Source organism: Cupressus sempervirens, chromosome 11, assembly GCF_028749045.1.
Source record: "Cupressus sempervirens isolate cs-2001-9-10 chromosome 11, ASM2874904v1, whole genome shotgun sequence".
Lineage (NCBI taxonomy): Eukaryota > Viridiplantae > Streptophyta > Pinopsida > Cupressales > Cupressaceae > Cupressus > Cupressus sempervirens.
The window spans coordinates 297,768,264-297,794,346 of record NC_143128.1 but is presented as its reverse complement, the minus strand read 5'-3'; the positions used below and the strand labels follow the sequence as shown (position 1 = coordinate 297,794,346).

The 26,083-nt window shown below is 34.8% G+C and overlaps 1 pseudogene; it reads left to right on the top strand.

Annotated features, from left to right (window-relative positions):
• Positions 1-11,458: 11,458 nt before the first annotated feature.
• LOC149529303 (ATP sulfurylase 1, chloroplastic-like) lies at positions 11,459-22,978 on the top strand (annotated as a pseudogene).
• The last annotated feature ends 3,105 nt before the right edge of the window (positions 22,979-26,083 follow it).

Below are 26,083 nucleotides of genomic sequence, written 5' to 3'. Positions count from 1 at the left end.
AATAAAGTGTTTGAGGACTGATAATGGTGGTGAGTTTTGTTCAACAGAATTTGACAGGTTCTATAAGGATCATAGAATTGAGAAACATAAGACAACTCCATACACTCCACAACAAAATGGAGTTACAGAGAGGATGCATAGAACATTGATGGAGAGGGCTAGGAGTATGTTGAGTGGTGCTGGTCTTGAACAAAAGTTTTGGGCTAAAGCAGTAGCCACTGCATGTTATTTAATTAACAGGTCTCCTACTTCAGCACTTGTTGAGAAGACACCTATCGAAGTGTGGTTTAATAAGAAGCCCTCTTTGAGACATCTCAAAGTCTTTGGTTGTGAGGCATATGCTCATGTGCCAAGTGTAAAACGATCAAAGTTAGAGAACAAAGAAATTAAGTGTATCTTCATTGGCTATGGTGTCATTGTGAAAGGTTACAAGCTTTGTGATCTAGTTGCAGAGAAGGTGCTTTATAGTAGAAGTGTTATATTTCATGAGCTAAAACCTTCCACGGTTCTTTTGCAGCCAGAGAAGGAAGAGAAATAGAAAAAGAAAGTAGTTCATTTTCCTACTACCTCTAAGGGAGAAGAATTGTGAGCTCCTGATAGACCTAAGAATGAGGAGAGCTTAAGTAGCTCTGGAAGTTCTGAAGAATAGCAAGAACTTGAACCTCAAACTTTGAGGAGGTCTACTCATGATAGACAGTGACCTAATAGATTTGGTTATTCACCTGAGAGGTTTGGATATTCTTTGTTGGATTCCAATTGTATATTTGCTTTGATTTCTAACACTGGTGAGCCTAGGACTATTAGAGAGGCTATGGGTATGAATGATGTAGATTCCTAGATAGAAGCCATGAATGAAGAGATGGAAACATTGAAGAAGAATGCTACATGGGATTTGGTACCTTTGCCTAAAGGACAAAAACCTGTTGAATTTAAATGGGTGTTCAAGAAGAAAGTGGGTCTAGATGGTAGTGTTGAGAAGTATAAGGCATGGTTGGTTATGAAGGGCTATTCACAGGTGGAGAGAATTGACTATGGAAAAATATTCTCTCCTGTACCAAAGCTGACATCCATTCGATTATTATTATCACTTGCAACAGCTTATGATTTTGAAGTTGAGAAAATGGATGTGAAGACAGCATTTCTTCATGGTGATTTGAAGGAGGAAATTTATATGTCACAACCAAAGGTAAAGAAAATCTTGTTTGTAAGTTGAAGAAATCTCTATATGGTTTGAAATAGTCTCCTAGAATGTGGTATCAAAAGTTTGACACCTATGTGTTGTCTTTGGGATTTTTGAGATCTAAATCTAACCATTGTGTGTATTATAAATATGAAAATGGTCACATTCTTATCATAGTCATGTATGTGGATGATATGTTATTTATTGGGAATGGTAAAAGAATGATTTCAGATTTGAAGTCTAAGTTAGTAGCATAGTTTGAGATGAAAGATCTAGGTGTAGCCAGATATATTCTTGGGATTGAGATCATTAGAGATAGAGCTAGCAGAAAGCTTTGGATGAGCCAAAGGAAGTATGTAAACTCTATGTTGAAGAAATTCAGCATGACAGCTTGCAAGCAGTTTCTTGTTCCAATATTACATGGAACAAAGTTATCTAAGGAGGATTGTCCAAAATCTCCTACAGAGATGGAGGACATGTCTCGAGTACCTTATGCGAGTGTTGTTGGTAGTTTGATATATGCTATGGTCTATACAAGACCAAACATTGCCCAAGCAGTGGGAGTCCTTAATCAATATATGGCTAATCGTGGAAGGGTGCATTGGGATGTAGTTAAGAGAGTGTTCAGATATTTGAGAGGCACATGTGAGTATTGCTTGTGTTTTCAAGGTAACTCTTCTATATCTCATCATTCTATTTGCATTTGTGGATATGTGGATTCAAATTGGGTAGGTGGCATTGATAGTAGAAGATCCACCAGTGGATATGCTTTTATGATGTTTGGTGGTACAATTAGCTGGATGAGTAAGTGGCAAGCTGTAGCTACTTTGTCTTCCATAAAGGGTAATATTTTGAGGAGAGTTACTTTATAAAATGGTAATATTTTGAGAAAATCAGAGAACATTAGAGAAAAAACATTAGAGACAAAGGTAACCTTTCAATTATTTTAGATCCATTTTTGGATGAAGGTATTAAATAGTGAGATTGACATGCATTTAAATTAAGATGGTTGTATTTTCAAATTTCATCAAATAAAATGAGATAATAAATTCAAATATAAAATAAAGTATCAAATTTCAATTAATAAGATAATAAATTCAAATATAAAACAGAGTATCATATTTCAATTAATATTGGGTAAGTTACTTACTTGATTAAGTATGATTTTACTATGTCAAATATTTAGATAACTTTGATGAATATTTTTAAGTATATATAAAAACATTGTATCATATTTTAATTAAAAATGAATAAATTATTCATAATTAAGTATGATTTATAATATTAGATACTTAGATAACAAATTAATGAATATTTTAAGGTATAAATATGTTGGAATGGATTTAAGGTTATTTTCTTGAGTTAGTTTTAAAATGTTTTGAATTATTTAATATTAATATAATAATTTAATTTAATTATTTTTAAAATTTTATAAAAGATCTATGTTTACTAATAAAGTTAAATGGAAGAAATTTCAATAAATGGAAGGCACTTTTGGCCCTTGTTACGCCGAAGGCATTTACTTGTATGGAAAGGAGTGAGCTGAATTCGTAAATCAACTGTCAGAAACCTACAGAGGCATGGACGACCATAGAGGGGTTGTGGACCGTCGGATTGCTTGTCACTATTTTCATTTCTCCACATCCTAAAGTGTGTCTACTTTCTGCATGCTTCTCCAGATCTGCTCTACAATTAAATCACCTGTGATAAAAACCATCGGTTCTCCTATTGAAACGGATGACATCTGGTATTGTCTGTGCGTGTCTCTGGATGGAATGGGTTGTTTAGCGGCTTGAGGCGGGGTGAACGGATTATTAAGAAAGTACTATCTAGGGCACCAATGTCAATGCTTTTGGTGAGTTTTGATGCTTTGTCTCTTTGACGACAAAGACAAAGGGAACTTATGGCTATGATGCTCTGATTACCCAGTTTTTCATGTTGTTTGAATGGGAGATCTTGGCCAAATTTGAAGAAGAAGAATTACTTTGATTGTGGTAGTTGCTAACGAGTCGTCAATAACATATTACTGACATGCTGAAATTTGCATGTATTTTTTGTAATCTTAATGTATGTATAGATATGTAAATGATGTTGTCTTGTGCAGAGCTTAGCTTATTACCCTTGCCTTTGTCTATCCCTACATACATTCACATATTCAGTCCCAACGTATCGTTACACATAAACCTTGTGATATAGTTGGATATCTTTGAAACAATTAAACAAATATTCATACACTGCCTCCTAGGACTTTGGCAAAATTTAAATTTAAAAATCAGCCAACTCAACTTTTGTTTATGTTTTTGCATTGAGTTTATAATGTTTACATTACATCACTTCAATCAAAATCAATCTTTTAATGCAATTGTACATACTATTAGCCTTAAAATATTAAACTAGCACTTGCACCTTTCAAGAATGCAAAGGTTATGTCGATAGTGAAATATGTATATTTTATATAATATATATTTCAAAGGATTAATATTCAAACAAATTAATGGATCTTATTGCTCACTATTTTTTAATTCCTGTGTCTCTTTTTTACTCATATTTTTTCTATATGCATCCCTAACCCTATTTTTATATCTTTCTTACATGTACACAAGGACACTCATTTCTAACTCCCTATTTCTATGTTTTCCATCTCTTTACATCTATACAATATTTCCTCTATTTTTCTTTGATATATCTATCTATCACCTATAATTTTTATCATTTCATCTCTTCATCTCCCCATCTTCTGTCCTCTTCCCCACTTTGATATTATATTTTTATCCATTTTTCTACACTCTTTCTTTTGTCCTCCCTATTTTTATCTCTATTAATCTTTTCACATATATATCTCCCTCCTATCTTTCTCTTAACCACTTTAGTCACTATCCTCCCTCTCCATACTTCTCCCTATTCCTCTAGCTATCATTTTCTATATGAAACTAACAACTTGTGAATGTCAATCATTACCTCTTTATTTAAAATTGTCAATTATTTTCTTTTGTAGTGTGAGCCCTTAAGCTTTGTGTATCATAATATTACATGACATGAGAGGGGGAGTTGTCCTTAGCTTCTTACTATTATAAGCATTACTTGTACACTTTATGGATCTTGTTTGTTTCATGGTTTCCCATGGTAATTACCAAAATGTACAATACCATACATGGGAACATATGATGGCTTGTAACATAGTTGATAAATATTGTCAATAATCTCATCAAGAGCTTCCTTAATGAGTCTTTCCACTATCCATATGTTAGTTGTATGCATAATGTGTTTTCCTTTGTAAATGAGTACATATTTTTCTCCAATTATTTATCATTCATAGTATATTCCTTCCTAATATCCTCCTCCTTCCATTTCTTTTCTTTTCTTCACTCCTATTTCTCCACCTTTTTTGTGATTCATTTTCTTTGTCATCATTATTATTCTTCCTCTTCTCCCATTTCTCTTTCCTCATCTTACTTTATGTTCTTTCTTTTTCTTTACATTTATCTTTGATCTCTTATCCACCAAGTGTCATCCTTCCCCTTTAATCTTTCCTCAACTTCCTTATGTTTCTTTCTTTTTTCTTTAAATTATGCTTTGACCTATTATCAACCTCCTCCTCCTTCATCCCCTTTAAAATTTTCTCGTAGTCTTTTATTAATTTTTCTTTTTCTTTACAATATGCTTTGATATCGAACATCTAAAATATTCTAGCCACATTTGTAAATTCCATTATATTCTATATTTTAAAAGTCAAAATTTTTTTTTTTAATATTTTTTTCCACATTTAGTAATTTTTTTCTAAATGGTGATAAATGATTTTAATTTTTAAGAATATTAGTAAACTATTTTTTTAGGAAGTTACTCTTACAACAATTTTATAGCTTCTATTTTTTATTTCCAAATAGCTCAAGATAAATCTACACTCTTACAACAATTTGATGGCTACTATTTTTTTTATTTTGAATAGCTCAAGATAAATCAATATAGTTTTGAAGCAATTGAGTTTCTATTTCATATTATATTTCAGATAAATTGACTTTGCAAAAAAATCCAATATTATGTTCCAACATTAGCTTCCATTTTATAACTATTTGCATGGGAGTGGACAATTTGTGAAGGTAAAAAATCCAAATTTTTAAAGATTATTAAGATTTTTTATTATTATGATTCAAAATAAAGGGGCCATATGTCTTGATCATCATATATAAACCCAACCATATAAACTGCCACCTAAGCAACTACCATTACTTGACATCATACCTAATCAAAACTCTACATAGAACAAGTAGACAAAGGCTAATTTAGGGTTTATGAAAGTTTTTTCAGGCCTGAGTTTCTTATAAAAAAAATCTATTTGTAGATTTCTAAATCAAGGCAGCTTTAAATACTTTTATCATTTCTCTAGATTATTCAAAGTAAAATACAACACATTCTTATTGCTTAGATTATTTGAGTCTCCATTCATTACTTATTTATTTTCAATTCCTATTGCTCGGGGAAAAAAATGATTGACATACTGGTAAGAAGCTTTTATGACATCACCAATAGTGGCATGTTGTGATGGTTAATTTGTTGAGTTTTTATCCTTTCCATCAAGGTTCAAATCTAATGGGGATGAGATCCCCCATTTGTGACCTTGCTAGTTCATAGCTCCAGGTCAGGGATGAGATCCCCCATTTGTGACCTCACTAGTTCATAGCTCCAGGTCAAAGCATTTACCCCTCTTTCAAAAAAGAAGCTTTTATGACATTTGAAAGTCAATTATAAAAAAAAATTCAAAATAATTGAAAACAAAGTTCTACTGCAATACCCAATTGTACAATCAAATCTATTTAGGAGGAATATTTAAAAACCTGAATAATATACCTGAATAATATAAACCCTTTGAAACTAACATTTTACGCACAAAATTTAACGTAATCTTCATATATTTACATATATTTGAAATAATACAAAATTTCAACAACTGATTCAAATAAAAATATTGCAATGATACTCCAGCTATTACAAAAATAAATAAATAAACAAAATTGTGACGGATGTGAACCTTAGACATAAACTCTGTCAAAAGGCTGCAACTTTTAAAAATCCATGGAATAATTTAAGTGCTCTGTTGTTCTAATTAAAGCCATTCTACTCGTGTACAACTGCACAAGAAAGTTGCAAAAATCCCTCTAAGCAAAAATCTAGGCAAATATTTAATTGCCAAAATCAATAAGAATCCTGAAACTAATTATAGAATGCAAAATACAACCGACCAAGATATCACAAGGCAAAGAAAAAACATTAATCTATACTATGGGCAATCTGTAATTTTCAGAAATAAAGAGGCCAAATCAACCCATTCACTATAAACTTGTGTAGTTGGATTGGAGAAAAGGGCTCCTTCCATTCTGAGTTGTAACTAGATACTCCACCTCTACTGCATTTTGAGCACTAAGTAAATCAAAAATACATGGCAAAATTGTGGTTACTGATAAATTTTAACAAAATGAAATGTTCAGTAGATAGAAGAATAGCAATGGAGAAATGTGCAACAATAGGATCTATCATCCCCAAAATGTCACAAGTTTGAATATGGATTCGAAGTCTTGATCAAGCTATATATTTGGATGTGTTCCTATCACTTGGACGCATGTGGAATCAAGACTCAATTTTAGTGCAGATGAAGTGTTTAATGGAGTGCAAATGAAGAATGCAGCGGGGCTCGTGGAGATATTACAGCGGAATGAGCTTACAAGCTCTAGTGAAAAGATTTCTGAGTGATCAGTGACAACTTTTACTGACATTGAACTACTTATATTCAATTTCAAAACATAAAAATAAACTATAGAAATTCAACGTAGTTAGGGTACTAGGTTTTCTTACAACAAAAGTGCATAAATCCATGGAAAAATACTACTACACTCAGGTGAATGAGAACAAATTTTCTTGTCATAAATTTAATATGAATTTAAAATCAGTGAAGCTTGGATTTTGCCAACAAAGAGTAATTTTGGTATTCCAGTATAATCTTTTGCAAATTGTGAGAAATATAGATTAAAACCAACTCACAACCCTAAACTTAAAAACAATTTATACTCGGCACTTTAAAAAATTGCTCGGCACATGAAGGTGCTGAGTGCCAATTTTACTCGGCACTTGCTTGGCACATGAAGGTGTCGAGTGACAGGCAACAGGTGCTGAGTGAGATCGGCATAAGAAGAGCTCGGCACACAATAATTGCTTGGCACCAATGGATGCCGAGTGAGCTCGGCTCCAACTGAGAAAGAAGATGTCGAGTGCTTTGTTTCAAACTTAAGAAAACAGGAACTCTTCTTTATAACCCACCCAGAAGAGCTTGAGATTCTAGACGTCCCATAGAACCATAAAATTATAGGGGGGGCCCAATTCTATACGTAACATGCCCAACTAGAATAGATGGATGATCTTGTTGCTTGCTATAGCAGGGCTCGAATGGGGAAAGGGATTCATCATGCGGTAAAACCAAAAAAAATGCAAAAAGGACTCAGGTTGACCATAGAAGGGGCATCTAGGATCAGGAACACCAATGTGCTTGAGTCGAGGCCCCAAGGGAAGACCTTGGAAGGCAAGGCACCAAGAAAAGTGGGAAATCTTGGGTTCTGTAATAGCACTCCAAATGGTTTCAAAATGTTTTCTCCATTGAGAGAGTGAAGATTGCAAATGCCACCGCTAGTTAAGCATGTCAACCATCGAAAGATGAGGTGAGAGCCATCGGTATGCCATACTTGGCTTATAATTGCAAATGGAGTGGAAAGATACCACTTCCAATCATGCCACCAAGGCCAACCAGACTAAATCCCCACCTTTTGAACTAGGTGCATAGGGATGGAAGATAGCAGAAGGTCAAAAGTTTGTTGATCCGTACTAACAAGGCGGTACTGAACTTGTATATCTTCTCATGACCTAAAACTCATAGTGACTCTTGAAAAGAGATCCTTAGGAGTGTGGATACCATATTTGAAAAAATACAAAGCACTGGCACCTTGAATCTTGGTGAGAGGAGTACCCTACATTGCAAACAGGGGAGACCACCAAATGTTCTATTGATTCAAGGAAAGCCCATTGCAAAACTCATCTCCAGCCCAATGAAGCCATGGCTTAAGAGCTTCCCAGGCTTTCCAGATACTCTTAATAATAAATGATCCCTGAATGGCCACTGGTTCATGCATGATGAGAAGGGTTTGAAAACCAATCCCCTTCCACACAGGCCTATTAATAGGGAAGCCAGAAGAAATGCAGTTCCTTACCAAAATCTTCTAGGCTTCATCCCCAAAGATAGCTCAGATAATCCATTTGACACAGAGAGCAAGGACTTGTTTTCAAGTAGAAAGTAGGCCAAGACCACCAAACTCCCTTTGGAAACAACAAAAAACTCAAGCAACTCAGTGAAAACCATGATGGTCAGAACCAGAAGCCCAAAGAAAATCTTCAAGAAAATGTTCCAGCTTGAGATAGGAAGCTTTGGATGGTGTCCAACAGGAAAAATAGTAGACATGGGTGGTAGCCAAAATTTTAGAACAAATATGGAATTTACCAGCAAGAGAAAGTGGCTTAGTGATCCAATAGTTGAGCTTTTTGCTAATCTTGGCAAGCACAGCATTCCAAAGCTCCACAGGAGAGGCCTATAAGGCAAAGGGAATGCCAAGAAAGTGGAAGATTTCTCCATGAGTAATCCATTTCCATTGGAACTGGTTGAGCCAAGGTGGAGCTAGAAAAAAAGACTGGCAGTAACAGAGCATTTTATGCCATTAGATGGCAGAGCCAGAGGCTTGACAAAAGGTGTCCAAACAATTTAAAGCATTTTTGATATTTTCTTCATCCTCAAGAAGTGTAAGAAAGGAATCATCAGCAAAATGACCATTGACTAACTAGGAGGAAGAATCAGGCAAGGAAATGCCACAAACCAATCCTAAAGACACATAATGAGCTAACAAATAGCCAAAACCTTCAGTAGCAAGGACATAAAGTGTTGGAGCTAGAGGAAAACCTTGCTTGATTGAATGAAAAATTCCAAAAGCCTCAAATTGTGAATTATTGATGGTAATGCAAGCATTAGCATCACCAAAGAGCATCTCCATGGACTGAAGAAAATTGAGGCCAAAACCCAGAGCCTGAAGCATAGCCAAGATGAAGGGCCATTCAATGTGATCATAGGCTTGAGCAAAATCAATCTTTAAAAAGATATCCTACTGCTTGGACTTGTGAGCCCATTCCATACCTTCCCAAAAAGCAATGATGTTGTCAAGAATATATCTAGACTTGATGAAGCCAATTTGCTCAGGCCGCACAATTAAAGGCAACATGTGCCTGATTTTGAGAGAGAGCACCTTGGAAATGATCTTATAAGACACATTCAGAAGGATAATGGGCCTCCAATTTCATATGTTCTTAGGATCACCAGCTTTAGGTATGAATTTGATATTCTCTTTATTTATTATCAGTCTTAAGCTTTTAGTATGGTATGCTTCAAGATAGACTTTGTGCAGGTCAGGACCTATTTGTTCCTAGAGGTGTTTGTAAAATTCATAGGGTAAGCCATCACATCCAAGAGACTTGTCACCTACCATGGAGTAAATTACCTCTTTAAGGTCTCTGAGGGAAAGAAGTTGCTCATAGAAAGCATGTTGCTCAACCGCAAGGTTGTTTGGAGTAATAGAGATACACTTTCTGAGAGCCTCCTCCTGAGCAACCGAATTTCCCTATGAAGCAAAAATGTTCTCATAATGATGAACGAAGGCTTGCAGGATGTCAAGGAGACAAGATAGAATAGACATTCCCTGTTTGATCTTCTTAATTCTAACATTGGTATGACAAGCCCAGAGAGACTGAAAGAACTCCTTCGAGGCTTTATCGCCAACCTGCAACCACTGGAGACGGGCCTTGATTTGAGCTCCATGGGTAGCATAGTTTTCAGTAATCTAATTGTCATGGATAAGCTTGGTAAGATTAATTTTCAAATCCACATCAAAGGGGTTGAAGATGAGAGCCTCAGAGGCTTTTTTGAGGGTGAGGGTGTCTGCTTCATAAGAGTGTTTCCTAAAAATTGCTAGCTGGAGCCCATAGATGCGAAAAATTATGCAGTTCTAGTAATGGCATCATTCCACCGTTAAATCCATCCCCGTTGGGATGGCGGACATGGCTCTAAATTCCAAACACATTAGATGTGCGAGATGGTGGAAGCATCCAGCAGTACAGACGTGTTGAGGAAAAATTGAGAATTGGCCACCTTGGGGATAGTTGTTTGCCAAGAAATGACAAAATAGATGGGATAGTGGTCGGATAACATCACATCTGTTAGGGGAATGACAAGTAGATCTTGATCTTCAAAAAAAGAGAAAAAAGATTGCACAAAGATCATAGCATGATCAAGGCACTTTAAAATGCGATTAGAGCCAGCTCAAAAATTGGACCAAGTGTGCTAGAACCCACTACCCTGGCGGCAGTTTGTATTGGGATCAAAAAGGCCCAATTATTTCACATGTAGTACTAGGCTTCTCTTTCCCCAGTTGTCCACCAAAGGGGCAGAATGCCATCTTTTTCAGATGCAACTTCAACCATATTAAAGTCCCCACACATGACCCAAGTAGCAAGAGGCAAGTTGTCAGCTAGCCAAACCCACATCTAGGACCTTTCCATAGCATCATTGGAGGCATAAACATTAATGACTCCAAAAGAATGATTGTGAATGGAAAGCAAAAGCTAGATAATTCTATGCGTAGGCTCAAAACCATGCAAAATAATAGTAGAATGAAGACGAGGTGATAGAAGAGTAACTACACCACCTTAGCCAAGTTCATGTTGAGAGGAAAATAGAAAGCCATCCTGCCAAATGACGCGGCACACAGCAGAAAGCATGAAACCAAAAATCTTAACTTCTTGCAGGTAGAGAAAATCTAAATTACCAAGTCTATGATGGGTGTCCCGAACATAGAATTTTCTAGAGAGGTTGGAAAGACCTCAAACATTCTAGGAGAGGAAGTTCATGAGAACTCTTCCATATCATCCTCGTCCTCAAGAGAGGAGTAGCTATTTTACAAGAAGGTAGAAACCTGGTGGAAGTTAGACAAGAAATCATCTGACCTAATAGCCTACTATTTCACCTCTGGTTTCTTCGCATGTCCAGGAGGACTACAAGAATGACTTGTCACTGATGGCACGATGGAAGAAACTACAATAGGAGCATGAACCCCAGCCAAGTTAGAAACCCTGGTGGACACCTAAATCCCCTACATACTAGCAGGGTTTAGAAACTGTGAAACCCCAAGAATAGGCACTATGGGAGCCGCCTGTGGCCCCATGCCAGCCAATGTGGACGCTTCTGTGGGAATAGGAGGAACTGCGGTGATCGCCACATAAGACAGCTTGGGGGACAAGGGATTCAAGGGACCCTTGCCCTTGCACCCAATAATAACCCATTCTTCCTTCTTTCCTTTGCCCTATTTGGAAGGCACTTCTTTAGGCGTGGGCTTGACCCTAGGCGTAGCCAGAGGGTAATCCTCGATCTTGTGTTCTACAAACTGGCACCTATAGCAGGTGTTGGGTAAATTCAAGTAAAGCACCTTCTGGGAGAAGGTTTGATCTCCAATCCATATTTCCAAAGAATCCTTGAGATCCTTGGAAAGATCAACTTTGATGCAAATGCATCACTGTGGGCAGGCATTAAAAAATTTCTCAGGCTCCTTGGTGACAACTTTGCCAAGGGTTTTGGCAATGGACTCAATGAAAAGCCAACATGGCAAGGGAAGACTTGGAAACTCGACCCACATAGGAACCCTAAGCTTTTTATCATCTGAGACTGTGAAGTCTCGAGACCATTTTTGGAAAACAAGCAGAGAGGGATGCACAGACCAAGGTTCGTTGTTAAAGACCACGTCTGCTTGTGACAGGTTAGTGAAGCGAAATAAGAAAAAACCTTTGGTAAGGTTTTGCACAGCATCAAGGCGGACTCCATGAGGAGTCTAGCATTTGTTAACCCAATCTCAGAGCATAGCTTCAGGAGGAGTCCTACCAACAAAATAACCTATCAAGGTATGGTGTTCTAACCAGTCACAAGTAGCACCAAATTCTTGTAAAGGAAGGATAATATCAAGATTACCTCATGAAAGACCTTCAAGAAAAACTTGTGCAGGCATTTATTCAGAGGTGGCACCATGACATTCTAAAGCAACAACAAGAGAACCAGAAACAACTAGTTCACCGCTAGCCGGAGCTATTATATCGTAACATAAAAGCTCCCGCAATAATAGTGGTTTGATAAGTGGTGCCTATAGAAGGAAAGCTCAGATGAAGAGTCGTACACAAAAAAAATTGGAAGTTTGCATGAAGCAAGAGACCCTAGTAAAGCAAAAAATTGAAAGAGCCTGCTAGTTCCCCAAGATATATATTTAGAAAATTGTTGGAATAAGTCTAAATAAATTTACATTTACTATTTATGTGTCATAGAGTTTGAGTGGGATTCAATAAAAGACTGAATAGTTGCTCATCATTTCTATCTTTTTCTCAAGTTCAATTACTTTGTTGTTAAACTCTAGATTCACGTGAAGGTTATTCAAAATTATCTCAACTATTAATTCACACTGTTTTATAAATATGTATTTCTATTATATTTTATAAATAAGAACTAGGATATTTGTACCCACTTATATCTCTTCTCGTCTCTATTACACTATACTTTGCATACAACCTACCATAGCATCTGGCAACATATATGCAACAAATCTCAAAAAATAATGATAATTGTTATCGTAATGTTACCCAATTGATGAAGAGGTAAATAAAGGAGTTATTTCGTATGCATGAATTTAGCATCTAAACGTTGAAAAAAAGATACTAGATAAGGTCTCATAGATAAGTTTGAGATCTCAAATTGCAATATTTATTTTGAGTCTAAATTTTGAATGAATTTTAGCTGAATATATTCTTCCATCATAGGGATTTGTAAATTTTGTGGACTTAGACCCCAATCTTGGTACTTTACAACTTTGTCTCTCAACTGTAATCATGTATACCTCTAAGTTTGCATGCATCTATTGTTGGAATTCTTTAGAATAACTGAGGGGGGGGAGGGGAGGGGGGGTGGGGGGGTAAATCAGTTATCCAAGGTCTAGATGTACAAATAAAACTTTTCACGGCTTGGTGAACCCATAAAGCATTTACCATTATGCATGCATCCAAAAGATTATGCAATTACTTAAAACTCGTAGGTTATTGTCAAATCATCTTGAAAAAATGTAAAGTATGAACCATAACAGATTCAACAACACACATAACACAATGATTTATGTGGAAACCCAACTTGGGAAAAACCACTAGCAACATGCTACCTCTTTTTCACTCTTCTAAAGTGATGCCTTGTGAAAGGCCAACCTTGTTAAAGGTTACAATATGCACTATTAAATGTGAACCTATTAAAGGATTTCAATCACCCTGTTAGGAGTGAGCCTTGTTAGAGGACTTTAGACCATTCACTTGGAATGTCACCCTGTTAAAGGATTTACAACTGACTATTAAGTCAACCTTAATCAATAAAGATTTACCCTAGACTGATACAATTATTAGAGAGTAATAGTAACGCTTGATTTGATACAAACTTACAACTTCATTTGCAAATTATAGATCTCATTGTCAATCCTCCATTCTGCTTGGCTTTCACTCATTGCAGCTTTGTTAGCTTGTTCACCCTTCAAGCATATGTCTCCTTAAGCCTTCTTTCTTAACATGCCATTGTAGACTCTTCTCTAGGTCACTTGATGAAGCAAACCCCTATGACCTCTTGTCTCCGTTGGGTTCTCACATATGACAACCTTTGCTTCATGACCAGCCATCCCTATAAATAGAAAACTAAGATCTTTTGTCGTTCATTCTCCATCATCCATTTTAGGGTTAGAACAGATTAGGTAGGATACAATGTATCTACCCCATATTTCATATCTCTTCTAGAAAGTTCTCCTTTGATCCTCTTTAGATTTGCCTAAAAATGGTTTACATAGAATTATGTGCCACCAACTCATCATCCTTATCTTCCACCTGGTTCACAAAATCCATGAAAACAAACTGTTCGGCTCAAATTCATCGAATCTTTGATCTTTAAAATAATGGAGTAGCTCGGCACTATCTTATTTCTAATGCTCGACACATACTAGGTTACTCGGTAGCCTCTATGAAATCAGTCAGCATCAACTAAATTTTACTGGTGCTCGACATCAACTAAACTTTACTCAACATCAACTAACTTGCTCAGCATCCACTAGAATTTACATTTACTCGGCTCAAAGTGATTTTTTCTCGGCTTGCACTGACTTTGCTTGGCACCTACTATCCACTTGATCAAGCTTAGCAGACAAATTTTTTATCGCATGTTCTTCTAATCTTACTTAGTGTAGCCAACATTTGTAACCTTAAGTAGATTATCAATGCATCATGTTACCACTATCTTAACTGATTCTTGTACTTCATTACATAAGCATAACTCAACCTTTCCTCTAAGTGCTATTGTTACATCTTTTGATCAAATCCTCTTCATCAATCAACTAAGTGATAGTACTTAAATCTTCTAAGAAATTTTCTTATTGGCAAATAGTAAGTTTAGCAAGTTTGACATTAGTGACAAAACAATGATTGTAACACATAGTCTTGTCCAACAATCTCTCAAAAATGATCTCTTTCAATCTGTTTTCAACAATCTCCCTCTTTGGCATTGATGGAAAACCAAACTGATTAGCCCAAAGACAATCAAATGATGAACATCTTGTTCAACCAATCTAACTAGGTTAAAATTGTAAGACAATGCCAAAAAGAAAAAACTTGTATAAAAAAGTGCTCCCTTTATCAGAAACTTCCATCTTCTGATTAGGTTATAAAAACTCTTTCTTATAACTCCCTCTAAGTTCCTTCATGTATCTCCCTCTTACTATGTAGATCAGGATTTCTCCCTATGTCTTGTATTTTGTTTTGTCTCTATATCAACAACATCGGCAATTTCTCGATATCTCCCTCTGATATATTTTTCTTCCTCTAATCTATGAATCTCTCCCTCATTGTAAATCAGTTCAATCTCTCCCTCTTTGAAAACAATGCCAAAGACATAGCATCTTTTCATGTACATATAAACTTGTTCAATTTCTCCAGTTTCTCCAATTGCTCCCTTTGTCACCTTACTTGGGACTGATTTGGAAATTTTAGCTCTTTGTTTACTTTAGGTAGTTCCTAAAGTAAGATCCACTACATCAATTTGTAAAATATGGCAATTAGCTTGTTTGATGCAGGGCACTCCCTTTGTTACTTACATAGCCTTAGATAGGGGTATCACCCCTAGTTTACCTCTTAGATGCTTATGAAGTCTCTCATACCATGCTCTTAGTGCTTGCTTCAAATCATATAAAGCTTTGTGTAATCTACATACCATGTTCCTATAATTAACATCAACAAATCCTTTTGGCTATTCTATGTAAACTTCTTCCTCTAATATGCCATTCAAAAATGCAGATTTAACATACACTTGATAAACCTTAAAACCTTTTTATGCAGAATAAGCAAGTAGAGTTCTTACTCCTTCCATTCTTACAATAGGGGAAAATGTCTCTCCATAGTCAATTCCTTCTTCTTGTGCATATCCCTTGCAAACTAATCGTGCTTTGTTTCTTGTGACTTCACCATTTTCATCTAGCTTGTTTCTAAATACCCACTTGGTGCCAATCACATTTTTGTCTTCTGGTCTAGGAACTAGACTCCATATTTTGTTCTTTTGAATTTGGATTGTAGCTTGGTTTGTAGCAACTTCTTCAACAGGCATACCTTCATAAAAGTATACAAATGATTTGTATTGTTTCGATTCCTTCGTAGGTTCAGCCTCATGTGCTTCTTTATATTCATCAAAGTTCAATTTTGCAATTTCCACAACTTTTTTAGTGTTAGTATTCAAACATTTATAAGCTTTACTTCTTGTGAAGTAACCTAGGAATATACCTTCCTCACTTTTTGCATCCAATTTACCATTCCTAAAATCTTTAAGAATGTAGCATATGCTTCCAAATACATTAAAATATTTCACATTGGGTGAGTATCTGTACCATTGTTCAAAAGGTGTTGTTCGGGTACCTTTATTGACTTGTACACGGTTCAAGGTATAGACAACTATACTTATAGCTTCTCTCCAGTGTTTTAAAGCAACATTCTTCTCCATCATGAGTGTCCTAGCACAATCCATTACAGATCTATTCCTCCTTTCAGAAATTCCATTTTGTGGAGGTGTTCTAGGTATAGATGTCTATCTTTTGATTCCTCTGTCATTACAAAACATCTCAAACTCATGTGATGTGAATTCTCCTCCTCTATCTGATCTTAGACATTTCAAACTCTTACATGTTTCCTTCTCAGCTCTTGCTAAGTACCACTTAAACATTTGGAAAGCATCATATTTCTATTTCAAAAACATAACTGTCATCATTCTAGAATAATCATCAACAAATAACATAATGTACTTATCTCCTTTGTAGCTCTACACATCTATTGTTCCACACAAGTCAGTATGAACAATCTTTAGTATTTCTTTAGAGGTATAAGTTTTGCTCTTAAAACTTGACTTTGTCATTTTGCCTAACTAACATTGTTTGCACATTGTATTGTCAGGTTTCTTCAACTTAGGCATACCTCTAACTTTCTTCATGTTACTGATACTAACCAAGTTATCAAAATTAACATGACATTACCTCTTGTGCCATAACCATACATCATCAAATTTAACAACTAGAAAAGTAGCATCCTCTATATCAAGGTAGAATAGATTACCTCTAGTCTGATTACCCTTTCCAATCATTTTACCATCAGTATCATATATCTTAGTAGTCTTATTTTCAAACTCAACCTTACATCATGTGTTATTCAGTTGTGACACACTTCAAAGATTATAGTTCAATCCTTCAACATAGTAAGCATTGTCATGTGAAATCTTATCTATGAGTTTGATAGAACCTTTTCCTTTTATCAAACATGGTGCATCAATACCAAATCTTAGACTATTTCCTTCATAACAATTTAGGGTAATAAACTTACTTTTGTCTTCAGTCATGTGATGTGAATACCCACTATCAATGATCCATCTATCATTTTTGTTCACACAAGTCACAAGTGCAGTTGTCTTTATTCATTAGATTTGTCCTTCATTACAACATATACCACTTCATCATCATGATCATAAGATTCATCTTTGGTGTCCTCTTCAGCAATGCAGCATGACTTCCTTCCTTTGTCTCTGTAATCCTTGTTATCATCATCTCTTCTGCTCTTGTATTTGTCACCACCTTTATTATTCTTCTTCTGTGGACATCTAGCAGCAATATGACCAACCTCATCACAATTAAAACAAATGATAGGCAACTTACCTTTGAACTTCCCTTTACCTCTATGAAATCTTCTTGCCAGAAATGCCTCAAGATGATCAACATCTTCCTCATTAGTATCACTATCACTAGACACATATTTTACTTTTCTCCTCTTCTTTTTCTTGTTGGGCTCTTTAGAATCCTTCAAAAGTAGCTTAGCTTTGAAAGCAGATTCAAGACTCTCAGGTTTATAATTATCAAAGTTATATAGCTCAAAAGCAGTGAGCCTACCTACTAGACCTTCAAGGGTTAGATTGTTCCCAAGTATACATCTTAGTTATTGAATAGTAGAAACTCTAATAGCATAGACAAGTAGTATTGTCCTCTGGACTTTGCTTAACACAATGTCATCATCTATTTGACCAGTAGCTCCTTTTATTGCACTAACAACTTCTTTTATCCTAGCAATATATTGAGCAATATTCTCACCTACTTCCATTTTCATATCACCAAACTTACCTCTGAGACTTTTAGATTTGGCTCTTTGAACATTCTTGTCTCCTCCATAGATAGTGGTTAGGGCATCCCATATTTTCTTTGCATTGTAAAAGCCTTTGATATCATCAAATTTGGCATAGCTTAGGGAAAAGACGATCTCCAACATTGCTTGGTTGTGTTCTTTCTTCTTCTTCAAATCTTCAGCAATTAGGGCTCCAGCAAGATTAGCATGTTTAGTTGTGATGGTAGTTTTTGCATGATCTTAAATTCCTCCAAGGTGTAGCTTCATCAAAAAATTTCATGCAATAAAGTTATCTCTATTAAGCTTGGGTACTTCTCTTTTAGACATCTTGATATGTATGCTTCTAGTACCTTCAAACTAGTCCTCTTAAGTAGATGGCTCTAATACCAATTGTTGGAATTCTTTAGAATAACGAAAAGGGGGGGGCGGGGGGGTGAATTAGTTATCCAAGGTCTAGATGTACAAATAAAACTTTTCACAGCTTAGTAAACCCATAAAGCATTTACCATTATGCATGCATCCATAAGATTATGCAATTACTTAAAACTTGTAGGTTACTATCAAATCAACTTGCAGAAATGTAAAGCATGAAACATAAAAAATTCAGAAACACACATAACACAATGATTTATGTGGAAACCCAATTTGGAAAAAACCACCAATAACATGCTACCTCTTTTTCACTCTTCTGAAGTGATGCCCTGTGAAAGGCCAACGCTGTTAAAGGTTACATTACACACTATTAAATGTGACCCTGTTAAAGGATTTCAATCACCCTGTTAGGAGTGAGCCTTGTTAGAGGACTTTAGACCATTCACTTGGAATGTCACCCTGTTAAAATATTTACAACTGACTGTTAATTCAACCTTAATCAATAAGGATTTACCCTAGACTGATACAATTATTAGAGAGTAACAATAAGGCTTGATCTAATACAAACTTACAATTTTATTTGCAAATTACAAATCTCATTGTTAGTCCTCCATTCTACTTGGATATCATTCACTACAGCTTTGTTAGCTTGTTCACCCTTCAAGCATATGTCTCCTTAAGCCTTCTTGCTTAACATGCCATTGTAGACTCTTCTCTAGGTCACTTGATGAAGCAAACCCCTATGACCTCTTGTCTCCCTTGGGTTATCGCATATGACAACATTTGCTTCATGATCATCCATCTTTTAAATAGGAAATTAAGATCTTCTGTCATTCATTCTCCATCGTCCATTTTAGGGTTAGAACAGATTAGGTAGGATACAATGTATCTACCCCATATTTCATATCTCTTCTAGAAAGTTCTCCTTTGATCCTCTTTAGATTCACCTAAAAATGGTTTACATAGAATTTTGTGCCACCGGCTCATTTTCCTTATCTTCCACCTGGTTCACAAAATCCATGAAAAAAAACTTGTCGGCTCAAATTCATCGAATCTTTGATCTTTAAAATAATGCAGCTGCTCGGCACTATCTTATTTCTGATGCTCAACACAAACTGGATTACTCGACATCCTCTATGAAATCACTCGACATCAACTAAAGTTTACTAGTGCTCGACATCAACTAAAATTTACTTGGCATCAACTAAATTTCTTGGTATCCACTAGAATTTGCATTTACTCGACTCCAACTGATTTTCTGCTTGCCTTGTACTGACTTTGCTCGGCACCTACTATCCACTTGGTCAAGATTAGGAGACAAATTTTGTATCACATGTTCTTCTAATCTTACTTAGTGTAGCCAACATTTGTAACCTTAATTAGATTATCAATGCATCATGTTACCACTATCTTAACTAATTCTTGTACTTCATTACATAAGCATAACTCAAACTTTCCTCTAGGTGCTATTGTTATATCTTTTGATCAAATCCTCTTCATCAATCACCTAAATGATAGTACTTAAATCTTATAAGCAATTTTCTTACCAACAAACAGTAAGTTTAGTAGGTTTGACATCAGTGACAAAACAATGATTGAGACACATAGTCTTGTCTAACAATCTCTCAACAATTATCTCTTTCAATATGTTTTCAACATTTGTGTTTTCCATAATAGTTATTGTCCTCTATATTAGATATACCTTAGTCTTTGCATCCTCTACCATGATAACATGTCCTTATTTCCTAAATCTTATGGTCTTGAAACTTCACTATTTTGACTACTATAATCAATGTTCTTGTTGTTCCCTTTTTCCACTAGAAGAGTGACTATTATATGATCTTCTATTTTTGAATAGTACTATTGAAGTCTATTCTTTATGGCTCTTTTTCTATCAAAGTTCTTCTTACGTCTTCATATTTCTCATATTTGATCCTTATCTTTTTTAAAGTACTCTTCTCATCGAATCCTAAACTTTCAATTTGTATGCATCAATAAAATTTTGTTGTATATTTTAGGCAAAATAACAAGACAATGTGTGTTGAGAGAAATGAGCATATAGTTGGTGGCTCCTAATTATTAATCTGATAGAAAATTAAGAAGTCTTAATACTCAAATTCAATTGGAAAGTTGACTCTATAAACACATTTTTGGGTGAGGAGTAAGAGTTGAGCTATACTCGGGAATTGTTCACCTTTGAGCTGTTCTAAATAAACACATTTATGGGTGAGGAATAAGAGTTGAGTTTTACTTGAGAATTATTCACCTATTTTGGAGTTGTTCTAAAAAAAATCAGCTAGTTTAAGTTCAATCGCATTCATTTAGGAAGAATTTGTTTAGGTTTTGTAGATGTTAAGTTTTTACAAATTAATTTTACCCTTCCTACTATCTAGTGAACTCAAATTGTGTAACATATATGTTGGATTATGTTTTCAATGACTGAGAATTCATTATTTTTATTTACCTCCCCAAATTTTTCCTTCATTTGTTATTTTATTTGAGTAATTTTGTGTGATCTTCTCATTTTGGGATTTCCAGTTATTGGAAGAAAAAAAAATTAGTAATTGGATTGTGAGCCTGCCACAGATAGTGTTGGTGAATTGTATGACAAAATGTTAGACTATCTATAAGTTTAACATCTGTAAGATAACATTTTTTTAATAGAGGTGTAGGTTCTTTGTTGAATGTATTTGAGCCTAAGATGATTTTTCAATTTGACACATTTACATTGTTGTGTATGGAGTCCAAGTTACATGTGTAGCATACTTGTCTACTTAAAAAGGCCAAATCATATATCCACCCTAACTTCCTTTTGTATAATGGAAGTTTGTGCTCGTGTTATTTGAGGACAACATTCTTGACTTTCTATATATTTAAAATTTTTGATAGTCTCATGTTTTAGGTTCTTTGTTGAATGTATTTGGACCAAAGATGATGTTTCAACTTGACACTTTTTTTTTTCTGTGTATGGAATCCAAGTTACATGTATGTACTTGTAGCGTGCATGTCTGCTCAAAAAGGCCAAATCATATATTCACCCTAATTTCCTTTTGCATTATAGTATTCTATCATTGTGTTATTTATGGAGAACATTCTTGACTTTCTATGTATTTATGATATCTGATGGTCTTATGTTTATGATTTTCCTATCGCACAATTTAACCAATAACCATAGATGATCCCTCCAATATCATTGATTTTTGTGGAAGTTTGAAAAGTAAAATGGCTAATTAGATATTTATGCACTAGTTTCTAATAATTTGTAGTTGATCTCTTGATCAAATGTGTTATCTCTTAAATATATAAGTATTATATATCAAAGTGAACTTCATTCGATTCCTCTGAAAGTTGCAAATAATAAGTTGATAACTAAGCTTAGGTTTTGTATTTCTGCAACATTAAGATATATAAGCACAACAAAGAGGAATGGATTTCAAGAACATGGGGAACTATAGCTCTAGGATTGTCCTATGTGGAAGATTCAATCACTTCAGCTAGACATTGGTTGGTTGGAGGTGATTTGGAGGTTCTTGAGTCAATCAAGTATAATTATGGTCTTGACCATTATAGGTTAATTGTCTCCCAAAGAGCTTCACAAAGAGTTTGAAAGATGCAATGCAGATGCAATTTTTTTCCTTTTAGCTCAAGACTCCTTCCCACAATGGGCATGCCCTACTGATGACACATACTTACAACCAACTTCTTGAAATGTGATATAAAAATCCTATTTTGTTACTCCATCCTTTTAGAGGCTATACCAAGGCAAATGATGTTCCTCTAGATGTGCAAATGGAACAACACAAGAAGTTATGTCTTGTTTTATGTAAATAGATGCATAAATCTTACAATAGGGAATGCATATTCCAAATTAACTCTTTGAAAATCAATGCCCTCATGATTCTTTTCTAATAAGGAAAGGCATAACCTATATGTGTGTCTTCATGAGAGAACATTAATGGTGGAATTTCACTTTCTATCTCACATATTTTTTCTTAGGTACTTGAAGAAGGTGTACTTGATCTAGAGACAACAATTGTGGCAATATTCCCATCTTCTATGCATTATGCAGGTCCTATAGAGGTTTAGTGGCATGCAAAGGCAAGGATCCATGCAGGGGCAAAATTTTACATTGTGGGATGTAATCTTGCTTGCATAGCCATCCCATGGAGAAATTTTACCTAAAAATGGAGAAAATGGTGTTGAGTATGGCCCCTAGCCTTGAGGGGCTCAACATTCTTCCTTACAGGGTATGAACTGGTCTCTTTACATTTTGAAGCTTAATTTTCTCATGTGAGACTATTTGATACATGGTATGTTATTGGTTGAATAAAGTAAGTTGTAGACACAATATTTTAAGGGATTTTCATCTATTGTGGGATAAGTTCTTAATGGAAGAGGAAAATGTAAGACCTGTGTGCAGTTTCTTGTACCAAGCCAATACTTTTTAGATTAGTGATTACTCTTCACATCAAGATAACTAATGGCTTCCCCACCTAACTTGTGTAGCCAGTGGCCTATGATAAATCATAGCAAAAAATGGATTTTTTTGTCTTTCCCAGCTATAGGATTTCCTATTCATTTTAGGGGCACTAAGGGTAGAAGCTAATGAATATGGACATGAAGCTAATTGTAATGAATGCATCAAGAAATTCTAACAAGAGCACTAGAATTTATGAGTTGTTGTTGATCTAATTGTTAGTTTTAGTGATCTCTGATAGACAAAACTATTACAATAGATATGAACAATAATGAATATCCTTACTTGAAAAATTGTTGAAATAGAGATGCAAAATTTGTTCTTCAAATGGTAATCACTGAGTCTTTATCTTTAGTCTAAAACTTCAATGTAGATCACTGAGAATTATCCTACAAAGGAAATATGCAGATCGCTAGGACTTTTAATGCCATGTATTGATTATTGTCTCCATTGATCTACATTTGAACATATATATATTTGTGAAGAGTCATGCCTCGGTAGATTCATGACTCTACGTGGCCTTTGGCCATGTAGGGTCATGCCTCTTCAGATGCATAACTAACCATTAGTTAATTTACATAAACAACATCATATTTTTGGCAACCTTTATGCAATTGGCACCAAACCATAAGTCCCCTAATAATAATAACAGCTTTCACAATGTCTACCAATAACAATATAGATTGTTATGATAATAATCCAAATGCATTTATGTGTGTGTGTCTGTACATCTAAAGAACATGAATCACATAAGACATCACAATTGATCATTACTTCTACTAATGCTATACATCAACACTCCCTCTTACCAAGGGAGAAGTAATACACCTTTTAATAGATTTCAGAATAGAGTATCTGAGCACATTATCTGATCTTAACACTCTGAAATAGTGACTTGTCAAAGAATTAAAATCACCATGCTATGAACACTATCATAACATATATTATGATCTCTAATTGTCTGAAACAATATCTAGAGTAATCATAATGCATTTGTTATCAATGATCTCTAATTGTTCGAAACAATATCTAGAGTTTTCATGATAATAGGCCTATCATTTGCAAGATTGTCACCTTAAAAATGATTACCTTCTGAATAAATATGTCTATGAAAGATCGTCACCTTTCATTACATATTTGATGCAACTAAACAAAAAATAGAAGCATAAACTCATATAAATTGAAAATTTTAATTCAATATTCAATATTACAATTTAATCATACCAAGTTTTCCTCTGAAGTATTCCAACTTCACTTTAGCAAGAGGCTTATTAAAGATCTGTTGTTTTCTCATTAGTACTGATGTACTCCAGTTGAATGACTCCTCAATCCACCATATCTCTAATGTAGTGATAAGGAATTTCAATATGCTTGGAACAATTGTGGAAAACTGGATTAGTTGAAAGCTTGATACAACTCTGCTTATTGCAATGAATCACAGTGGGATTCAAAGGTCTTTTGAACAAATCAACTAGCAATTTTTGTAGCCATACAGCTTCTCCAGCTCCCAAGAAAGAGGCAATGTATTCTACTTTGGTAGAACTTAATGCAACTGAAGACTATTTTCTGCTGAACCAAGAAACCATTCCAAATCCTAGACTAAAGCAACATCCATAAGTACTCTTACGTTTAGTAGGGCTACTTACCCAATCAAAATCAGAATATCAATGAAGGTTAATGTTTACTTGATCATATCTAACTCCCATGCTAATAGTGCCTTTTAGATATCTCAAAATGTATTTAGCTACATGTAGATGTATCTTCTCTGGTGCACACATAAACTGACTCAAGGTTTTAGTTGCATAACATATGTCAGGATGAGTATTCACTAAATACATTAAAGATCCAATAATTTGCTTGTAGTAAGTAGGATCTGTAGATTCTGATTTGATAATACCATCCTTCAACTTGTGTAGATTGACTTCCATAGGAGTAGAAGTTGGTTTATATATCATCATTCCAAATTTTGTTAAAATATTAGTTATATATTTTCCTTGATTCAGAAAAATGTAGTTTCCCTTTTGCCAGACTTCCAATCTGAGGAAGTGGTGTAGAAGACCTAAATCTTTCATATGAATCTCTACTCTGAGTTCTTGTTTGGATTTCTTTATGAGATGTTATTCACCTATTATCAACAAATCATCAACATATAACACAAGAATAATCATATCATCACCATCTATTTTGAAGTATAAGATAGGATCAGCTTCATTTTTAGAATATCCTAACTTCATTAGAAGGTTGTCTATCCTTTCATACCATGCTCAGAGAGCCTATTTGAGACCATCAATGCTTTCTTTAATTTGCAAATGTGAGTTTTCTTGTCATGAGTGTAGAACCCTTCTAGTTTCTCGATAAAAACTTCTTCATTAATTTTACCATTTAGAAATGTTGTTTTGACATCCATTTGATGAACTTTTCATCCTTTGGATGCTGCAATAGCTAAGATAGTTCTAACTAAAGTGTATCTAGCAACTGGAGCAAATGTTTCTTCATAATCAATGCCTTCTTTCTGTGAGAAACCTCGTGCTACAAATCTGGCTTTGTACTTTTCAATTCTGCGATCAGATGTATGCTTAATTTTAAACAACCACTTAGAAGAAACAACTGATTTGTTTTTAGGTCTAGGTACAACATCCCATACATCAGTTTTTAGTAACGAATTATATTCTTCAACCATTGCTTCTTTCCAAGGTTGACTTGATAGTGCTTCTTTAACATTTGAAGGTTCTATTTTTATAAGTTCAGTTAATAATGCAACATAGCATGACTGATTTCTAGTTCTTTTACTTTCTTGAATCACTTCATTAGGTTCAACTTTATTTTCTTCTATTATTTTCCTAGCCCAAAGCAACCTCTTTTTATTGTTAACATTTTTAGAATCTTTAGGATTAGATGTAGTGGTAGAAGATGGTTCAATATCATTCTCCCTCTCAATTTCTGCTAGGTGATTTTCATCTACTTTAGGAATAGGTTTAGTAAGAGATTCTTCACTGTTTCTAGAAATATTAAAGGCAATATCTTCTTCAAATTTCACATCTCTACTAATCTTAATTGTTCTTTGACCCGAAACAAAAACCCTATAGCCTTTGGTTGTTTCATTGTATCTAATGACTATCCCCTTCTTTCTGGATGGTTCTAGTTTTGTTCTTTTCTCTTTAGGAATGTGGATATAAATAGGACATCAAAATATTCTTAGGTAACCTACATCT